At 35.5% G+C, this 17,648-nt stretch overlaps 1 pseudogene; it reads right to left on the bottom strand.

Annotated features, from left to right (window-relative positions):
• The window catches only part of LOC149244663 (putative GTP diphosphokinase RSH1, chloroplastic), a 108,101-nt pseudogene extending 91,528 nt beyond the window's left edge, over nt 1–16,573 (bottom strand).
• Nucleotides 16,574–17,648: the final 1,075 nt, after the last annotated feature.

The following is a 17,648-nucleotide window of genomic DNA, read 5'->3' as shown; positions in this document are numbered from 1 at the left end:
GGTTGTAGTATTCTATTTCAAGGATGTAAGGAGATGGGTACTAGTTTCATATTGAACTAATATATGGAAGTGAGTAAGGAAGGACATTTCCAAAAAGTTGAAGCCTTGGTAGGCACCTCGAGGTAACTTGATCCATTTTGCGACAACACCTATGAATTTTCGCTGGAAAAGATGTAGATGGATGGAGTCATCAACCCAAGAATTGGTTGAAAACCATAAATGGTAAGTCATAACATGGGTCTGGGGTTATTTTCTAGAATTTCCTTCGAATTTAAAACAATCGCCAGGAATCTTAGTAGGAACCAGAGGTCATTTTCGAGCCTTGACACATCTGATACTTCCAACGTTTTTAGAAATGGAATTTGTGGATTAAAAGGTATGGGGGGCCTTTTATAAGGCCCATGTTGTGGATTCCAACCTTGCTAGTATTGATTCTTCCCCCAAAGTGGCGGATTTTAACCATAAGGAGCTCAAAATTTCCCCCACTAAGAGGTATTTTGACCATAAAAAGGTGGGTTTTAACTAGGGTAAGGTGGATACTAACTTGTCACAAGTCATTGAGAACCATAAGGTGAATAAAAATCTTTTGAAGAGTATGGAGTATAAGGTTTCTGTTGCAATTGTTTACCCTAGTGGTAAAATGTTGACTATGTTGTTGCAGGGGTTGACTTTGTTGTTGTGAGGGTTGGCCTTGTTGGTACAAGCGTTGATTTTTATGTTGTAAGGGCTGACCTTGCTGCTGCAATATCTATTGATAAATACCTTGTTGCACATAAGGCCCTTATTTTACATAAGGCTGATGTTGTTGGAAAGTTCCTTATGGAATTTGTTGAGTTCTAGGTTGGTAGTGATAGGTTCCAGTTTGAAATTGACCAGATGTCCCAAATGATGGATTTGAACCAAACTCCATTTGGGTCTTACTTTTGATGAATAGGTGGATTTTGAGGATGTTTTGAGCCATACAGAGGTACGGTTGTTGGTAGGGTATCTCAGCTAAAAGAGGTTGTTCATACAGGATTTGGCCTCATCCAGATGGAATCTATGATCCACTAGGATAAGGTACACTACTGAAATTTTGACTAACTCTAGTAGCGTGAGTTTGAGGTCCACTCACATAAGTTCCTCCTAAAACAGGAGGTACATATGGAGGATGTGGTTGTTGCCCCCCATATAGTGGGATAGGTGGTGGAACATATTTTCCATTTAATGAAGGACTTGAGGAGCCTATAAGGACATTAACCATCCCAACTGTAACTATCGGTTGTGCTAGAACTGAAGAAACTACAGTTTGTACAGGAATTTTAGAGGCCACACTTGAAACAAATGGATCAAAAGTAGGAATGGAACTTGATGACCAAATAGGATTATGATAAAGTGAAGACACAATTGGGGTACCTGAAAATAATTGAGCCAATTAACTATAACCCAGTGGAAACAAAGGTTCGCTTCTTTCAGGCGGTGGTGGAGGTGGCACACTTCCCACATACAGAAAGCCTTCAGGTGGAAATTTATATTCAAAATCATTTCCAACACCAGGAGTGTGTGTGGTTGGAGGAGGATCTCAAGGAGAGGTTGGAAACTCACCTTCCAATGCCATGGGTGGAAACAATTGGTGAGGGGGAATACGCAATGATCGTGGAGAAAGCTCCAAAGTTACACTAGGATTTTCACGTGGACTATACGACTGTTGAGGAGATATGACCAATTGATCAAAAAGTGGATTCGAAGGGAATAATAAATACCTCTGTGGAGCATCAGGAGTTTCAGGGTCGGATTCCTAAGATGATGAGTCTCTAGGTGGAGGACAAGAAGCAAGGGGTTGAATACTCAAGACAATTCCAAGTTCAAAACATTGGGCCTCAAGTGACTGTGAAATCATAGGATGGACTCCTTGTTATGACCCTTCAATGTTAGATGATGAAGGGGATATGTAAGGTGAACCAAGCAGTTTAGTGATGATGACCTTCTCTCGAAAAACAAAAGGAGGTGGCTGATTTGAGCTTACAATTAAAATTTACTATTAATCAGGAAATGTGAGGCTAAGGATAACTACATAGGTAAGTCATGTTATCCTAGGCAATTAAATTTTAAAAATTAAAATAAGAAATAAATAAAAAAGGGTGTACTAGGCAAGAGGGTTTACCAAGTATTCGTGAACAACAATATACACCTTAGCCAAAACCATGCAATTAATGTACGACGATCGATCTCCCTGAATGTTGTGTTCGGTGTATCATGTCTACAAGGCAACTGACTCGATTACCTGTGGCTAAAGGATCTCAACCTAGTGGGGTATCCCAATATATACGCGATGGTACGAGGAGAAAAATCCTACGTTAGTGTTGTCTAATGCATAACCATTCGATGAGATCACTCCCATATACTTACCATACTAGAGTGCCTTCGATATACCTAAGAGTACTGGAGAACCTCTATATACTTACGTGCTAGAACAGAATTTCACCCCCAAGATACAATGCAGGTAGCTAATTTCTTCTGTTAGGTTTATATATGTCGGAACACATCTATAGCCTAGACCTCTAAATGTTTGTGTTAAGCTCCAAATTCTCCTTAGGTTAATTCAGTAAATTTTAATTTTGTTCTTTGAATTATGTTTCAATTTGTTTCTAAAATGATTTCACCTAAGTCATAAAATGAAACTATATGAGAAAAGGAAACTTTTCACTTTGATTAATGATATAATAGAAGGGAAGCGAGCTCAACCAATAAACGTAGTAAACAAGAGAATCCATCAAAGAACATGCCTCCACTAACTTTCTTTTCCAAATTCAATATGCAAAAGCAAAAAATAAACTTCACTTTCACTATCCAATATGAAATCTATCAATGGAAAAATGATTTTTACTTTACTACAATGCACTTTATCTAAATAATGTTCTCTTTGATTTCAGATGCTCTAATGCAATTAAGCTTCAACTAAAGAAAAAAATGAGATTTTTGATTCAAATGCTCCTAATGCAAACGATGCACCAATCAAAGAAACACCAAATCAAATCCAAAAGCACTCAATGAAAATGTCTTTCACTTTTCTCTTTTGAATAGATAAACAAATGCACTCTTTTCAATTTCTAAACCGAGCAATGTAATCTATGCTTGATGAATAACAAAGATGAATCTCAAATGCAAAATGACCTAACACAATTGAAAAGCAACTTTGTAAAATATAAAATGAAACTAATGCAAACCAATGTTTTTAATGATTTTAATAGATCACCAGATCTAACCAACCACCAACTCAGTGACACTTACAAGTGGAAAGTGAAAATCAAATGACTTATAAACCCTAAAATCAATCCAATTTCACTCAAGTACATGAAATTTCAAAAAGAAAAGAATTCGCTAATAAAATTAGATAATCAGACAAAACATCAATAAATCCAATCACATAGGACAAATAAAATAGCTCAAGGGTTCAGACACACTGAATTTTGATAGAGAAACGCTAAATTTTTTCTAATCTCTGAGATCATCACAACTATAATGGCCAAACTGGCGCTAAGCAGGGGATCAACATGACTATTTCAAAGAAAAACACGTTGGTAGTGCGACTGTCAAAGAAAAAAAATAGTGGGCGAATAATAAGGCAAAAAATATAGAAAAAAAAAAAGAAGAAAAAAATCCACAAACACTCCAGACTTAACACTCTAAGGTGGAAAAGAGTGGTTGTGTAGACCTATACAAACTCAAACTAACTGAGAACTTGATGGTTGGTCAAACTGATCAAGAGATCAGATGAGAAAATAGATTTAAGAGGCTATAGCTTCCCCAGCTGAGTCACCATTTTGTTGTGAAGGTAAACCCCTCTACGGAGAGAGGTGATCCCTCAAGCCCAATGAGTGGGTCTAGAAACAAGCTAAATAAAATAACATACACTTTCCTAGCTTATATTTAATGAATCAAGAGAGAAGGAGAAACCTACCTCGCTTTGATGGTAATCACTCAATCCTTTGCAGATGACTTTGAATCTTTTTCTTTCATGCTCCCTTCATACTTGTTCTTCATGTTCGAGTACATGCAAGAAAGATCAAAGAGAAATACAAGGTAAAAGAGCATATATGGCATACATCAAACATAAACTACTTAAAAGATCAAGGAGTATTAAGCTAAAAGCGTAAACATTTACACAATTTTGGAAAGTGAACATCCGATGTATATATGAATAAGTTGAAAATGGAAGTATACAACCTATGCCTTGATGTTAGAGACCTCCTTTTATTATATGTCCAAGACCAAGCAAATACTCTTCCAACATTCCTTCTCCAAGTTAGAATGAGCGGCATTTGGGCATAATATCAATATAGGAACGCACACAATCAATGGCCAACCATTTGGGGATGGAAGGGAGTTGTTTTATAGGAAGGGAGAGGGAGTTAGGGATCCACAAAAGAGGGAGAAATTTCCACATCTCAAGGGGAAAGAACATAATGACAAGATCAAGAAGTCCAAATGGGAGAGCTCGGCCATATCAACAAAAACCAATATCCAACTCGTTGTTCTCGAAGTTTCTTGGGCATGAGGCTTCTCCTCAAATGGGAAAACCTACCCAAGGAGGTTCAGTCAGGGTTTTCATATCAAAATACGCACTAGCATCGCCAGGGTAAAGTAGAGCAACCTGCCATCAGCACAGGAAGGTAGTGGAGCAAAACAAGTTGGCCCTAAAAATTTGGGTTTTAGTTAACCTTCTTCAGAATTGACTCAAGACAGCTTTCCTTTCGTTCTATAGGGAGGTTTTGGTTTGTATATCATGATGGATATGTTGCATAGTTGTCAATATTTTAGCACTTTGGGACATGGAAGAGGAAGTGAACAAGATGTGTGACAAAATATTGTGTAACGATACAATTATTCCTTTTAACAACACCATTTTGTTCAGGAGTATATGAAATAATGGTCTCCCTCTTAATACGAGCTTCTCTACAATAGTCTTTGGATTCATTTGACTCATATTTGGTCCCATTATCGGTTCTCAATATTTTGATCTACTTCCCTGTTTGATTCTCGACCAAGGTTTTTAAAGAGAGGAACCATTTGAAAAATTTATCCTTCTTCTTTAATAAATAGATCCATGTTTTGAGAGAGACTTCATCCAAAAAAAAACATAGTACAAATATCCACTCAAAGATGTCACGGGCAACATACCTGATAGATCATAATGGACCCATTGAATTATATTGATGGTTTGAGTTTCACTTGAGAGGAATGGTCCCCTTGTATGTTTACCGGTTGCATAACCTTGAAAAACTCCTTGATGATCTATGTTGAATTCGGGCATACCTGTGATCATGTTCCTTACATCAAGTAAGGCTTTGTAATGAAGGTGAGCAAATATTTGGTGCCATAATTCAGATTGAAGAGAAGTATCACAAGTCATTTCTCCCAGTGGAATTCCTCCAATCTAATAGATATCTTCAACCCTAAATCCAAATTTAAATGAATCTTTCAGTTTCCTCTTCCAAACGCGAACCTTCCCATCAACGAATGTCACCTTGAAACCTTTATCTTCCATCACAGAAATAGAGATTACATTATTTTCCATATCATATACATATAGAACTTCCTGTAAATGAAGGGTTTAACCTTGATTTAAGTGAAGAGTAAAAGTCCCAATTCCTTTCACGAGATAGGTGGAATTATCCCCAAGTATAATCTCCATATCGTCTTATTTTCAATGAAGTTTGAGAGAGCCTCTTTGTACCTAGTGAAGTGCCTTGAGGAACCACTTTTAGTCAACCAATGGTCCAATGTATCTGGAGGAGAGGTGGTGGTGAGAACAAAAATAAGATAAAATTACTTTTGCTTTACGACATTCACTTCTTCATACCTGGAGTTTCTCTACTTCTTGGGAGGACTACCATTTCCATTTCGAGTAGCGAGAGAATTCCACTTTTCTTTGTTGTTGAACATGTTGTTTCTTTGATTTCCATTTTCCTTGTAGTTATTGTTATTGTTGTCATCATCTCTTGGAGTATCTTTATTGTGAGGACACTCTCCAGGGAAGTGGCCAAACCTGTTACAATTGAAGCATCTTCTGTTTCTTCCTTCTTTGAATCTCGACTTGAACCCTTGACCTTATCTTCTTGGACCAGAATTTTTCATCCTCTTAGTATGAATGGAGAAGCAAGTAGGATTGTTTCCATTTGAGGGCTTGTCTCTTTCCATCATCCTTATTTCTTCCTTAGTGATTCTAGCCAATAATTCATCAAATCCCAGAATCATATCATTGTTGAGCATGGTAGAGTTGAACACATCCCATTCTCTTGTAAGGCCCCCAAGTGTAATAAGGGTGAGCTCCCTGTCACCAACGAATTCTCCAATAGATATGAGATCATTCTTGATTTCGGTAATCCTCATGAAGTAGGATTGAATGGATTCTCCTCTATCCATCTTGATGTATTTCAAATTGTTCTTGAGAAAGAGAACTTGATTTGCATTATTTACATTGAAAATCCCAACTAACTTGTCATACATCTCCTTAGATGTTTCCAAATCATAAATATAGGCAACCAAAGGCTTGTAAATACAATCAACAATAATTTTCTTAGCTTTAACCTCACCTTTCTTGCACTTTGTTAGTGTAGCTACGAATGCATTTGAAGGATTTTCCACTACTCTTCCTTTGACATAGTCCATGGCATCATTTTCTTCCAAAGTGAAATCTAGAGACATCTTCCAAGCATGATAGTTGGATTTGTCCTTAAGCTTGTCCTCATATTTGAAGTAAGATTTATTCGACATTAGGACTAGTTGCAAGTCCTTGCCCAAGGAGAGAGAAATCACTGTCGTAATTTCGGTGGTCAAATGTTGAAGTCAACCTTCGTCAAATTGCCCCAAACTCCTAGATATTTGTGGCAATAAATGTGGGCCTCCAAAACATTATTTTTCCCCCTCAAAAACAAATTCAACACTGGTCAAAAGAGCACTGGTCAACGCTAGTATGTTTTCCGAAAATTTGGCCAGTAGACAAATCCAAAAATTTGGCCTCCTACCACACATGCGAAGTAGAAACAAGTTTCCTCTAAGTTATACGAACCAATCAAGAGGGGAGAGATGGAGAGATATGTGATGATATGAGTGATGTAGAAATGAGGAGAGAGGCCACTCATATTTATACACTTTGTTGAGGGTGTAGAGACACATCTATTGGGCTTCATGAGCCTACATTTGACTAAGGTCAACCTTCACAATTGTGCATGAGAGAGAGTAGATTCAAAATTACACTTCTTCCTATCATAATGAGATGATATTTATATCAAAATTGGAACTCTCTAAAATAGGAATCCAATGTAATAATCATATCCATCATATGAGCTATCCTATAGTGGAATTTGGCCCGAGTTGCCAATTTTAACAAAATTTAAACAAAACAAGCAATGGTGTCAAAATATATCTGGAGGATGATCATGCACATTAGATCAAGGGATGTGGATACATTCCAATAAAATTTCCAAATGGAAGTGTAAGGCCATTCACAATGTTATGTCTGTGCCCGGGATCAAGAAAAATCTGATCTTTGTGTCCACAATCACAGATTATAATTTGAATTTTGAATTTTTTAAAACACACTACATAGTAAAGGATTTATTGGATCACTACAAACTAATTGCTTCAGGAGTCAGATTTGGAGGCTTGTACAATCTTGATGTCACCAACAAGAATCATCAAGCAATGACTTCTATAGCTATGTCAACAAAAAATATTTGGCACATGAAGTATGACCATATTAATTATAATGATTTGTTTTTTTTGCAAAAACATAGAATGGTTGAAGGACTCCCTATGTTAAAGAATGAGTATGTTCCTTGTGAGGGATGTGCATTAGGAAAACTACATGGAAATACATTCCCCGCTATCTTTAATAGAAGAAAAAAATGTTTTGGAACTTGTGCATTCTGATATTTGTGGACCAATCCAAATGAGATCCCTATGAGGATATTATTATTATTTTTTTTTATTGATGATTTTACAAGGTATACTTTGGTTTACTTCATTAGGAGAAAGAGTGATTTTTTTTAGTATCTAGAGGAATTCAAAAACATAGTATAGAAACATACAGGGAAGTTTATTAAAATTATTCTTTTAGATGAAGGGGGAGAGTAGAGGTTAGGGAACTTCATAAACTACTGGAAAGATTATGGAATAGTGCAACAATTTACAGTATCCTACACTCCACAGGAGAATGGTGCTACAAAGAGTAAAAACAGAATGTTGGTGGAGTGTGCACAGAGTACGATTAAAGGTAAGAATCACTCAAATTATTTTTTGGTTGAGGCCATAAGCACTATTGTTTGTTTCAAGAATAGAATTCCAATAAGCTATCTTGATCTAAAAACCCCATTCGAAGCCTTATATAGTCTTAAACCAATTGTTCATCGTTTGTGGGTATTTGGGTGTAAGGATTTTGCACATACTCTGAAGGAGAATAGAAATAAACTTGATGCCAAAGCCATAAAATGTATTTTTGTAGGCTACTCTTCAAAATTTAAATCTTATAAAATGTTTGATCCCTCTACTCACAAAGTATTTGCAACTAGAGATATAATTTTCCTTGAGTAGGCAAATGAAGGAAACGAGAACAACAACTATGAAAGGTGGCATATACTTTCTAAACTTGAAGATGCTACAGAAGAAGCCAAAGACAAAGAGCAACAGAAGCCCGAGGAAGAATCTAGTGATATGGATACTACCAGTAGTCATAATTCACCCAAAGGTGAAGAAGGAGCTCTAGAGAATAAATATGAAGACAACGAATTGCCGAGGAGATCTACATGCTATATTTTCTTAATTATTACAAGAAAATTTGATAATCTAATTGACATAATTAGGGTGAAAATGTCACAAGTGTTTGAGATTAGAGATCTTGGTGAGTTATATTACCGCCTAGGTCTTGAAGTTTTCAGAGATGTTGGTCAAACTTTTATTTCTCAGGGTAAGTATGTCAGAGAAATGCTTCAGAAGATCAAAATGGATCAGTGTAAATATGTTTTTCTTCCAATGCAAGGGAATGTGAAACTTCACATTGGTCATGGCTCAAAGGAGGTAGATGGTACAATGTATAGAGAACTGGTGGAAAGCTTGAAATATCTTACTACAACCAGACCTAACATAACATACTCTCTTAGTGTGTGAAGTTAGTTTATGGCGAGACCTCTAGAAAGCCACTGGAAAGAAGTGAAAGGTGTACTAAGGTATCTTAACAATTAATTTTGGCATTAAGTATATCGATTCACTTGATGTTGAGATGACAGATTACTTAGATTCAGATTCAATTGGTAATCGAGATGATAGGAGATCTACTACATGTTATGCTTTTAGCATTGGATCTAGGATTGTTTCATGGAGTAGTAAGAAGTAGCCTACTATATCTTTGTCATCCATGTAGGTTTTAACCCTGTGTAGAAAATTACCTACAAATGAATTCTTAAAATAGAAAAATATACAATGGCAAGAACATAAAACAAATATTCACAGAGATTCTCCCATGCATCCCAAAAATAGGTGTTTTGAAATCAGCTCACAAAAAGAGAGAAAAGAGAGATGAATGCCTTAGAAATAAGCCTCTTCGAGGGGGAAACCTCCTTTACATTACACAAGTGAAAAATTCTTCGATGATACAAATGACAAGACCTCCTTTCCATATATAGGAGTCTAAGGGGTCATAATATAATCAGAGCTGATATAACAATAATAATGTAAGGGAATAATAATAACAATAGTGGGCTTCAATGGGGCACAATAATAACAATATGCGGACTACATGGGCAAAACAATATCATAAGGGGGTTGTACTAATAACAATAAGAGGTTACACTAGTAGTATAGGGGCCTAACATGCCCCTCTCCTTCAAAAAGTGTTGTCCTCAACACTTGAGTAATTCTTGATGCTTCTGCATAAAATTTTTGTCCTCCCATGTGGAATATTCAGCGAGAAATTCTCCCACTTGATGAGATACTCTGAAATTGATTGATTTCGTAGCTGTCCGGTTCTTATTTCTATGATTGCTCTAGGTTCCAATATGATTTTTCCTTCCTCTTCAAGTTCTGGAAATATTGTGTGAATTGGGACATCCTGAAACTTTTGAATGAGTGGCCACACTTCTTTGTCCTTCTTCCATTCATCCCTTGCTTTGTTTATCCAGTCTGGTTGGATACTAGAAATAGCACAAAACAATGCTTCCCCATCTTCATCCTTTCTTGAGAGTGCATCTGCAACAAAAAATTTCTTTCCCTTTCTGTAGATAATGTCAAAGACACAACCCAACATATTTGTTACCCATTTTTTCTATTCTTCTAAAGATAATATTTGTTCTAAAAGGTATTTAAGACTACCATGATCCATTTTTACCTTGAAGTGTCTTCCCATTAGGTAAGGTTGCCATTTCTTAAGTGCATGTAGTATTGCTGACATTTCCTTCTCATAAATAGCTTGCTTGAGATGTAGCCGTAAAAATACCCAATCACCTACATCGAAAAAAAAATCACTGCGATGTTGATCTACCTGTTGTTTCATTTGATTCTACACCAAAGTGGCGTTATCCTTTAAAAGTTGGAGAACTTGTTGTTGATGCTCAATGTGATCTTTCACTGCTTGAACCTTTTTCTTCTTGATATGTCCTTCTATCTTGAGAATTTGAGGAGTGGTAATTTCTTCCAATCCTTTACAAGATATGGTTAGATTTATTTCTTGATGCTCGATGTGATCTTTCACTTCTTGAACATTTTTCTTCTTGATATGTCCTTCTATATTGATAGTTTGAGGAGTGGTAATTCCAGCCAATGCATTACAAGATATGGTTGGATTCATTTCTTCTTTCTCAATGTGTTCTTTCACTTATTGAACCTTTTTCTTCTTGATATGTCCTATCTTGAGAGTTTGAGGAGTGGTAATTCTTGCCAATGCTTTACAAGATATGGTCAGATTCATTTCTTCTTTCTCTGGGGTTGGTTCCTGGTGTATATACTCTTCTTTTGACGTTTCTTGATCCTTTTCTTCCTCCTCTCCACAACCAATGTAAAATAATTTCCTCTCAACACACTTATGACCTTTAATGTATTTTTTATCACAATTGTAACAAAGCCCTTTTTCTCTTTTTTCTTCCAATTGTTGTGGTGTACCCCTTGTAGGTTGTGGAAGGCTAGGAGAAACAACGCTTCCATATTTATAGTTGTGAGGGGTAAACTTCCTTGTTTCCATAATTTTGTTTTCCACTTTGTAACAAAGCCCTTTTTCTCTTTTTTCTTGCAATTGTTGTGGTGTTGCTCTAAAGAAGGTGTTGCTCTTTGTATCCTCATAATGTGTTATAATCTCCTCCATGAAAATTAGCCATGTAACAAGTTGTCTACGAGAACAAATCCATTTATACCATAAAAATTGATCTGGTTCTAAATATGAAGATGTAATACATACCTTTTGTAGTAGTGGTACACCATGTAGATCAAAATATTGCTCCATCTATAGTATCCAATTTACTGGATCCTTTCCATCAAACTTTCGCATATCGTCTTTTCTTGATTTCAAGAGATCGGTCCTTTGTACTTTCAGATCTCAAGGTTCTGAAATTGTCTCTTGCAGTATCCCTCTGAGTCCTCTTTCTAACCCCGCAAGTCTGATCAAAATTTGATTCTCCAAGAAAGAGTTATGCCCAATCTCCTAAGATGACCTAATTATATAATGTTTCAGTAGAGTGAACTTGTATGACATGCCACATGTCACTATTTTGACCATCGGATCTAAAAACTATGCACAAAAAACTACAGTCCATCCTCTTTTTGCAACTACTTAGGACATTTCAATTTGTTGCTTAGAGAGAAATTTATGACGATTTTCCCAAAGTCACCTGTTTAGGATGTAATTTGGGGGTTTGCAAAAACCCTAACTGCCTCAAATCATATATTCGAAAATATAGCGAGACAAGATCTGAAATTTTGACCCAATATTCAGACCGATTTCTTCTCAAATGGGCTTTTCCTTTAGCTTCTAAAGCTTTGTAGACAAAAGGTTATAGTGAAAATACCACGATGACCTGTTTTAGATGAAATTCTAGAGCTTGCAAAAACCCTAACTTCATCATATCATATCTCCAAAAATATAGTGAGACAATATTTGAAATTTGGATGCGCCATTCAGTAAGATTTCTTCTCAAATGGGTTTTTGTTTTAGCTTCTGAAACATCGAAGAAAACAAGTTATAGTGAAAATACCACAGTGACTTGTTTGGAGCAGCGAACCCTAGAATCCAAAGCTCTGATACCAAATGTTATGAAACTAGTTCACACAAAGATGGAAAAGAGAGATAAACACCTTAGAAATAAGCTTCTTCGAGGGGGAAACCTCCTTTACATTACACAAATGAATAATTCTTTGATGATACAAATGACAAGACCTCCTTTCTATATATAGGAGTCTAAGGGGTCATAATATAATCAGAGCCGACATAACAATAATAACGTAAGGGCACAATAATAACAATTGGGGACTACATGGACACAACGATATAATAAGGGGGTTGTACTAATAACAATAAGGGGTTACACTAGTAGTATAGGGGCCTAACAATGGGACTACCATATTGATTTTCATTATATTCCTTTCAATGTTACAATACATATATACACATGTCAAAACATTCATAAACCCCAATCCACTAATCCTAGATTAGAATATAACTGTAGTTTCCTTGACTGAAATCTTCAAAATACCATGGCCATAAAACCATCATGCCAAAAATCATGTGTAAACCCCTTGTACAAAACCATGAGTAGATACTCCCACCATCTTTGGGTCAACCCCACTATTATAGCGTCAACATAAAAAAAAAAAAAAAATATATATATATATATATATATATATATATATATATATATATATATATATATATATATATATATATATATATATATCGGGGTGCTACCCCTGACCCCGTGGAGGATGGCAATACTGCAAACACCCCGACAAGGGGGGCTTTTGCTCCCTGCTACGCTCGTTGTAATGTGCAACACATGGGACTAGTTGGGGAAAGAACATAACACATACCTAACAATCCACTAAGCAAAAGTATACAGCTTTGTGTGCAACAACTTGTGAAGTCGTTTGGTTGCACAAAGTTCTTCAGGTTGGAAAAGAATAAAAGAAGACTACAGTGATTAGATGTGAAAAGTAGAGCTCAATCAAGTTGGCAGATATTCCAATTTATCATGCAGGAACAAAGCATATTGATGCTTAGTTTCATTTTGTTAGAGAGAGTATACAGTCCAAAGGTATTACTCTAACTTATTGCAATACTTTTGAAAATGTTGTTGACATTTTTACTAAGCCCCTTGGGAAGATGAAATTTGAGTTGTTTAGGGATATACTAGGTGTTGAAATAAATCTTTTCTCCATTAAGGGGGAAACTTGGACATAATGGAGAAAATAGTTTAGATTGTGTTTTTATTTAGGTCATAGATCTTATTTCCTAGGAGTTTGTTAGATCTCCCTACCTGAATGTAATTGTATAAATTATGTGCATTATTGTTTTATTTTATTAAGGAGAATATGACAACGTTGTTTGGTAGCCTCCATATGCAACATGTCTCACCTGTGAGCTGCAGAGAGTTCTTCAAGATGTTGGAAAAGAATAAAAAATTGCTATACAAAGAGTTCTTCAAAATGTTGGAGAAGAATAAAATAATGCTATAATGATCGGCTCTCATAACCAAATCTCAATCAAACTAGCAAATAATCTAATTTATCATTAAAAAAATAAAACATATTAATGATCAACTTTATTAATAATATATACTTTACAAATAAAATACATTTAAATATATTTATTTATAATATTAATTTAGAATTAATAAAAAATCATTTGTAAATCATAATCTTTCATTATGTGTAAATAATTTTGATGGAAATTTATAAAATTTTTATAATTTAAAATACATATAAATAAATAAATATTTATTTATTTAGCAATATAAATAAATTTTGATATTTTTAAATTTTAGTGAACATTCCAATTTTATAAATTATACTATTCAAATTCAATACACTGGAAAGTATTTACTACATATTGAAAATTTAATATACCAGAAAATATTTACTATATATTGATAAAATTAACTAAGGAAAAACTAAAACACCAATTACACTAAGCTCAATATTTTTTAATAATAAATAAGCGGGAAAAATAAGCACCATGGGAGCGATGACACTAACCTAAAGTTGAATATCGGAGACTTTTTGCTCGCGAGATAGATCTAGCCATAGTTACCAAGTTCGAATTCGAATTCGGATTTGAATTCGATACGATACGATAAAAATTTGGAAGAAAAAAATTCAATTCCGAGAAAATTCGGCACTATACATCTTTTAGATATCTATATATATATATATATATATATATATATATATATATATATATATATATAGATATAGATATAACTTAAATACTTTTCTTTTGGTTTTCTTCTCATTTAGTTTGAAATTTAAATAAATTTAATCAATATAATATACAAAACTAAAAAATATATCCGTATTTAGTTTCTGATTTTATTTTAAAATCCTTTTTATAGTTAAGACATTTAAAAATTAAATATTTAAAACTTATTTTTTTTTAAATTCTTTTTAACAAAAATATATATTGAAAAATCAATTCTTAACATAAATATATATAAAAAAATCAATTAGTTTTTAGTCAACTTCAAAATTTTCTTTCCTACTTATCTCAGCTTTTTAAACCATTAAAAGAAACATTAAAATTTTGAAATCTGAAAATTTCAGGTTGCCATTAGTTTCCATTTTACCTCTTATCTTGTTTCCATTGACATATATTTTGTCTAAATTTTAAAATCTTGATAAATTTCTGTCGCCATTAGTTTCCATTTTATCTGCTATCCTGCCTTTATTGGTATCAGTTTCCATTTTACATTAGTTTCTATTTTACTGCTCTATCAGTTTCCATTTTACATTAGTTTCTATTTTACTGCTCTCTTGCCTCCATTAACATCTATTTTCAGTTCAAAAATAATTACATTTACCATTGGAAACACTTGAGATTTTTTTCTTTATCTAATTAGAAATAGACTTGCATTTTATGTAACCAGCAAGTAATAGTAAGTAATACTAATCTGAAAAAAATACTCCAAGATACAATAGGAATAGTCTGATTAGGAAAGCAGGCTCTCACATTATGCAAAGATTCAATAGTAAGTAATAATAATATGCAAAAACAATAAGAATAGTCTGATTAGAAATGCACGTTCTCACATTATGCAAAGATTAATAGTAAGTAATAATAATATGCAAAAACAATAGTCAAGAAATAATAAGATGAGTCTGATTAGGAATGCACACTCCACTCTCACAGGGTGAAGTGAATATGAACCGGATCGAATTTTTATCGAACTATTCGAAATACTAATCGAACTCACGAATTTCCGTATTTTTTCCACCGATTCGGACGTATTTGGTAACTATATACCACAAGGATAATAATGACACCATAGGCTTCTAAAAAAGATGCACGGAGGTAGTGGTCGGAGGCCATCGATTTTATTTTTGGAACCTACATACAAAAAAAAGCATTTATAATTCAAAGGATTCACAAATTGATTAAGTTACATAGATTTAAATAAATGTGGTGTAATATTTCTCGGGGAAGCTTTATTCTTTTATGAAGAATTATGCTTGCTTGTGGAGAATTCACCGACTGCCATGGTTAGGGGCTCTGCAATCAATTGTGCAACAATAAATCCGTGATCTGTCTTGCGAACGTAAATGGACCTTCAGATCCACACAATACAAGACGATTTGGCTGCTACTCTGCTCAAGGATCTACTGTTTATTAATGTTTCATTACTGTACCTGATGCGAGATCTGAATGTAACTCCGAAGCATCGCTGACCTAATCTTAAAAATTATGCTTCCTCTGTACCAATCCATCCATGATCACCTTCATCCCGTATTCACTGGATTGAAGATCGACCATCATGTTATTATTATTCTCTGTGTTTCCATTCATCTCTTTCATCTCTTCCAATTGTTCTGACAATATTCGAAGCAAATACCACCAGACAGATGTGAAGAAAATTGCACAGAGCCAGCCATGAAAAACCAAACAGAACAGCGCGATGATCACAACAGTTAATGCACACATATTGGCGTCGTTAGCAATGGCGGGCCTCGGTCTTTCGTACAAGTTATCCGATCTCTGTACCGTTGTCGCAGTTCTGGAGGGCCGATTATCGACGGAGACATGAACCGTTCTGACGGATTTTTTAGGTTTAGGGTTATGATGCTGTTGCTGCTTGCGCTCATGATCAATGCTTTTGGGCTTCACAACATTCATTGAAACCGAAGCCGAGACCTCGGGTGGGTGAACATGAGGTCTCATAGGGTTAATGGTTGGTGCACTCACAGTATGACCCAATATTCCTCCATCTTTTCTCCTCAATTCCCTATCCTTGTTGCCATTCTTTTTATCAACGGATCCGCCGCTAATTTTCTTTTCGATTCCCCGTTTGCTTCTCACCCCAACTGGGATCCATCCATTCTTGAAATACGTGATCCTCACCATGGCCTCTGGAACAGCAATCTCTTTCGCAACGGTTCTGCTTGGACACTGTCTCGAACTCCTGAGGCCCGAGTCTCCGGTGGATCTAGGATTCAGTCTACCCGAATCTTGGCCCGGGCGAGAACACGATTTATTATGTCCCGCCTTCCTTTGAAATCCTTCCCCAACCCATGGAGACCCTTTTATATACTCTCAAAAATCTAATTATAGAAACCTCAAAAATCCAACTCACAGAATTGCTGGATCAGTCGACTCGAAGCCTCAGCCAGCCTGTGAAATCAAGAGCAAATCGCCCCAGTTTTATGACAAACAGAGAGAATTGTGGATGATTGTGAAGTTGAGGATTTTGAGGGTAGATTATGATAACCCGCGAATAATCTGGGGGATTTGGTTACTGCCGTTAAACCAAATTTAACCATTAAGCGCCGGCTCTTTGGAGGGTCTCGGTGCATCTATCTGTCGAGTAACTTTCATGACAGAGATGTATTGGGATTGTACATCATAGCCATATGATGTAATTTTCTTCCCGCAACATTTCAGTGGTGTTGCGGTATTGGCTACGAGGTTGCGGGCAAGGGTTAAATTTTTGACGTGTGCCCCTGCCCATCAGAGGATATTTTTTTGACTTATATTATCAAAAGAATAAATCCGCCATGTACTACCTACCAACAGTAGAGAAAGCATTCCCACTAGGAGTAGTTCTCTCTTATTCGCTTCTTCGCTCACCTGGTCTACACAATATGTTATCTTCAGGGGGGGCTATTCCCGATATGTTCAATTCGTTGGGTGGTTATTCCCACTTTATTCCTCTCTTAGCTGACCAGGTCTCACCGACATGGTTGATTCATTGAAGGTAAAATACAAGTTGTGAGTAAATTGGTTGTACTTTTCTTTTTGACTAGTAGGAAAGAGATTGATTACAATAGGAAAGAGATTGACTACAACAACCGGGTAATAGGGTTCACCAAAGTCCCAAACTTTGTCAATATGTGTTTATTTATGAATTTCACCACACATATTTATGAATTTCACCACCACTTTAGTAGTGGCTTGCTGAGTAGGGCCCAACCATGAACAA

The sequence above is a fragment of the Pinus tabuliformis genome, chromosome 8, assembly GCF_031772625.1.
Source record: "Pinus tabuliformis cultivar Carrire ecotype Pingquan chromosome 8, CPIR1, whole genome shotgun sequence".
NCBI classification, from domain to species: Eukaryota; Viridiplantae; Streptophyta; class Pinopsida; order Pinales; family Pinaceae; genus Pinus; species Pinus tabuliformis.
Note: the sequence above shows the minus strand (reverse complement) of the source record. Positions and strands in the feature narration are given on the sequence as shown.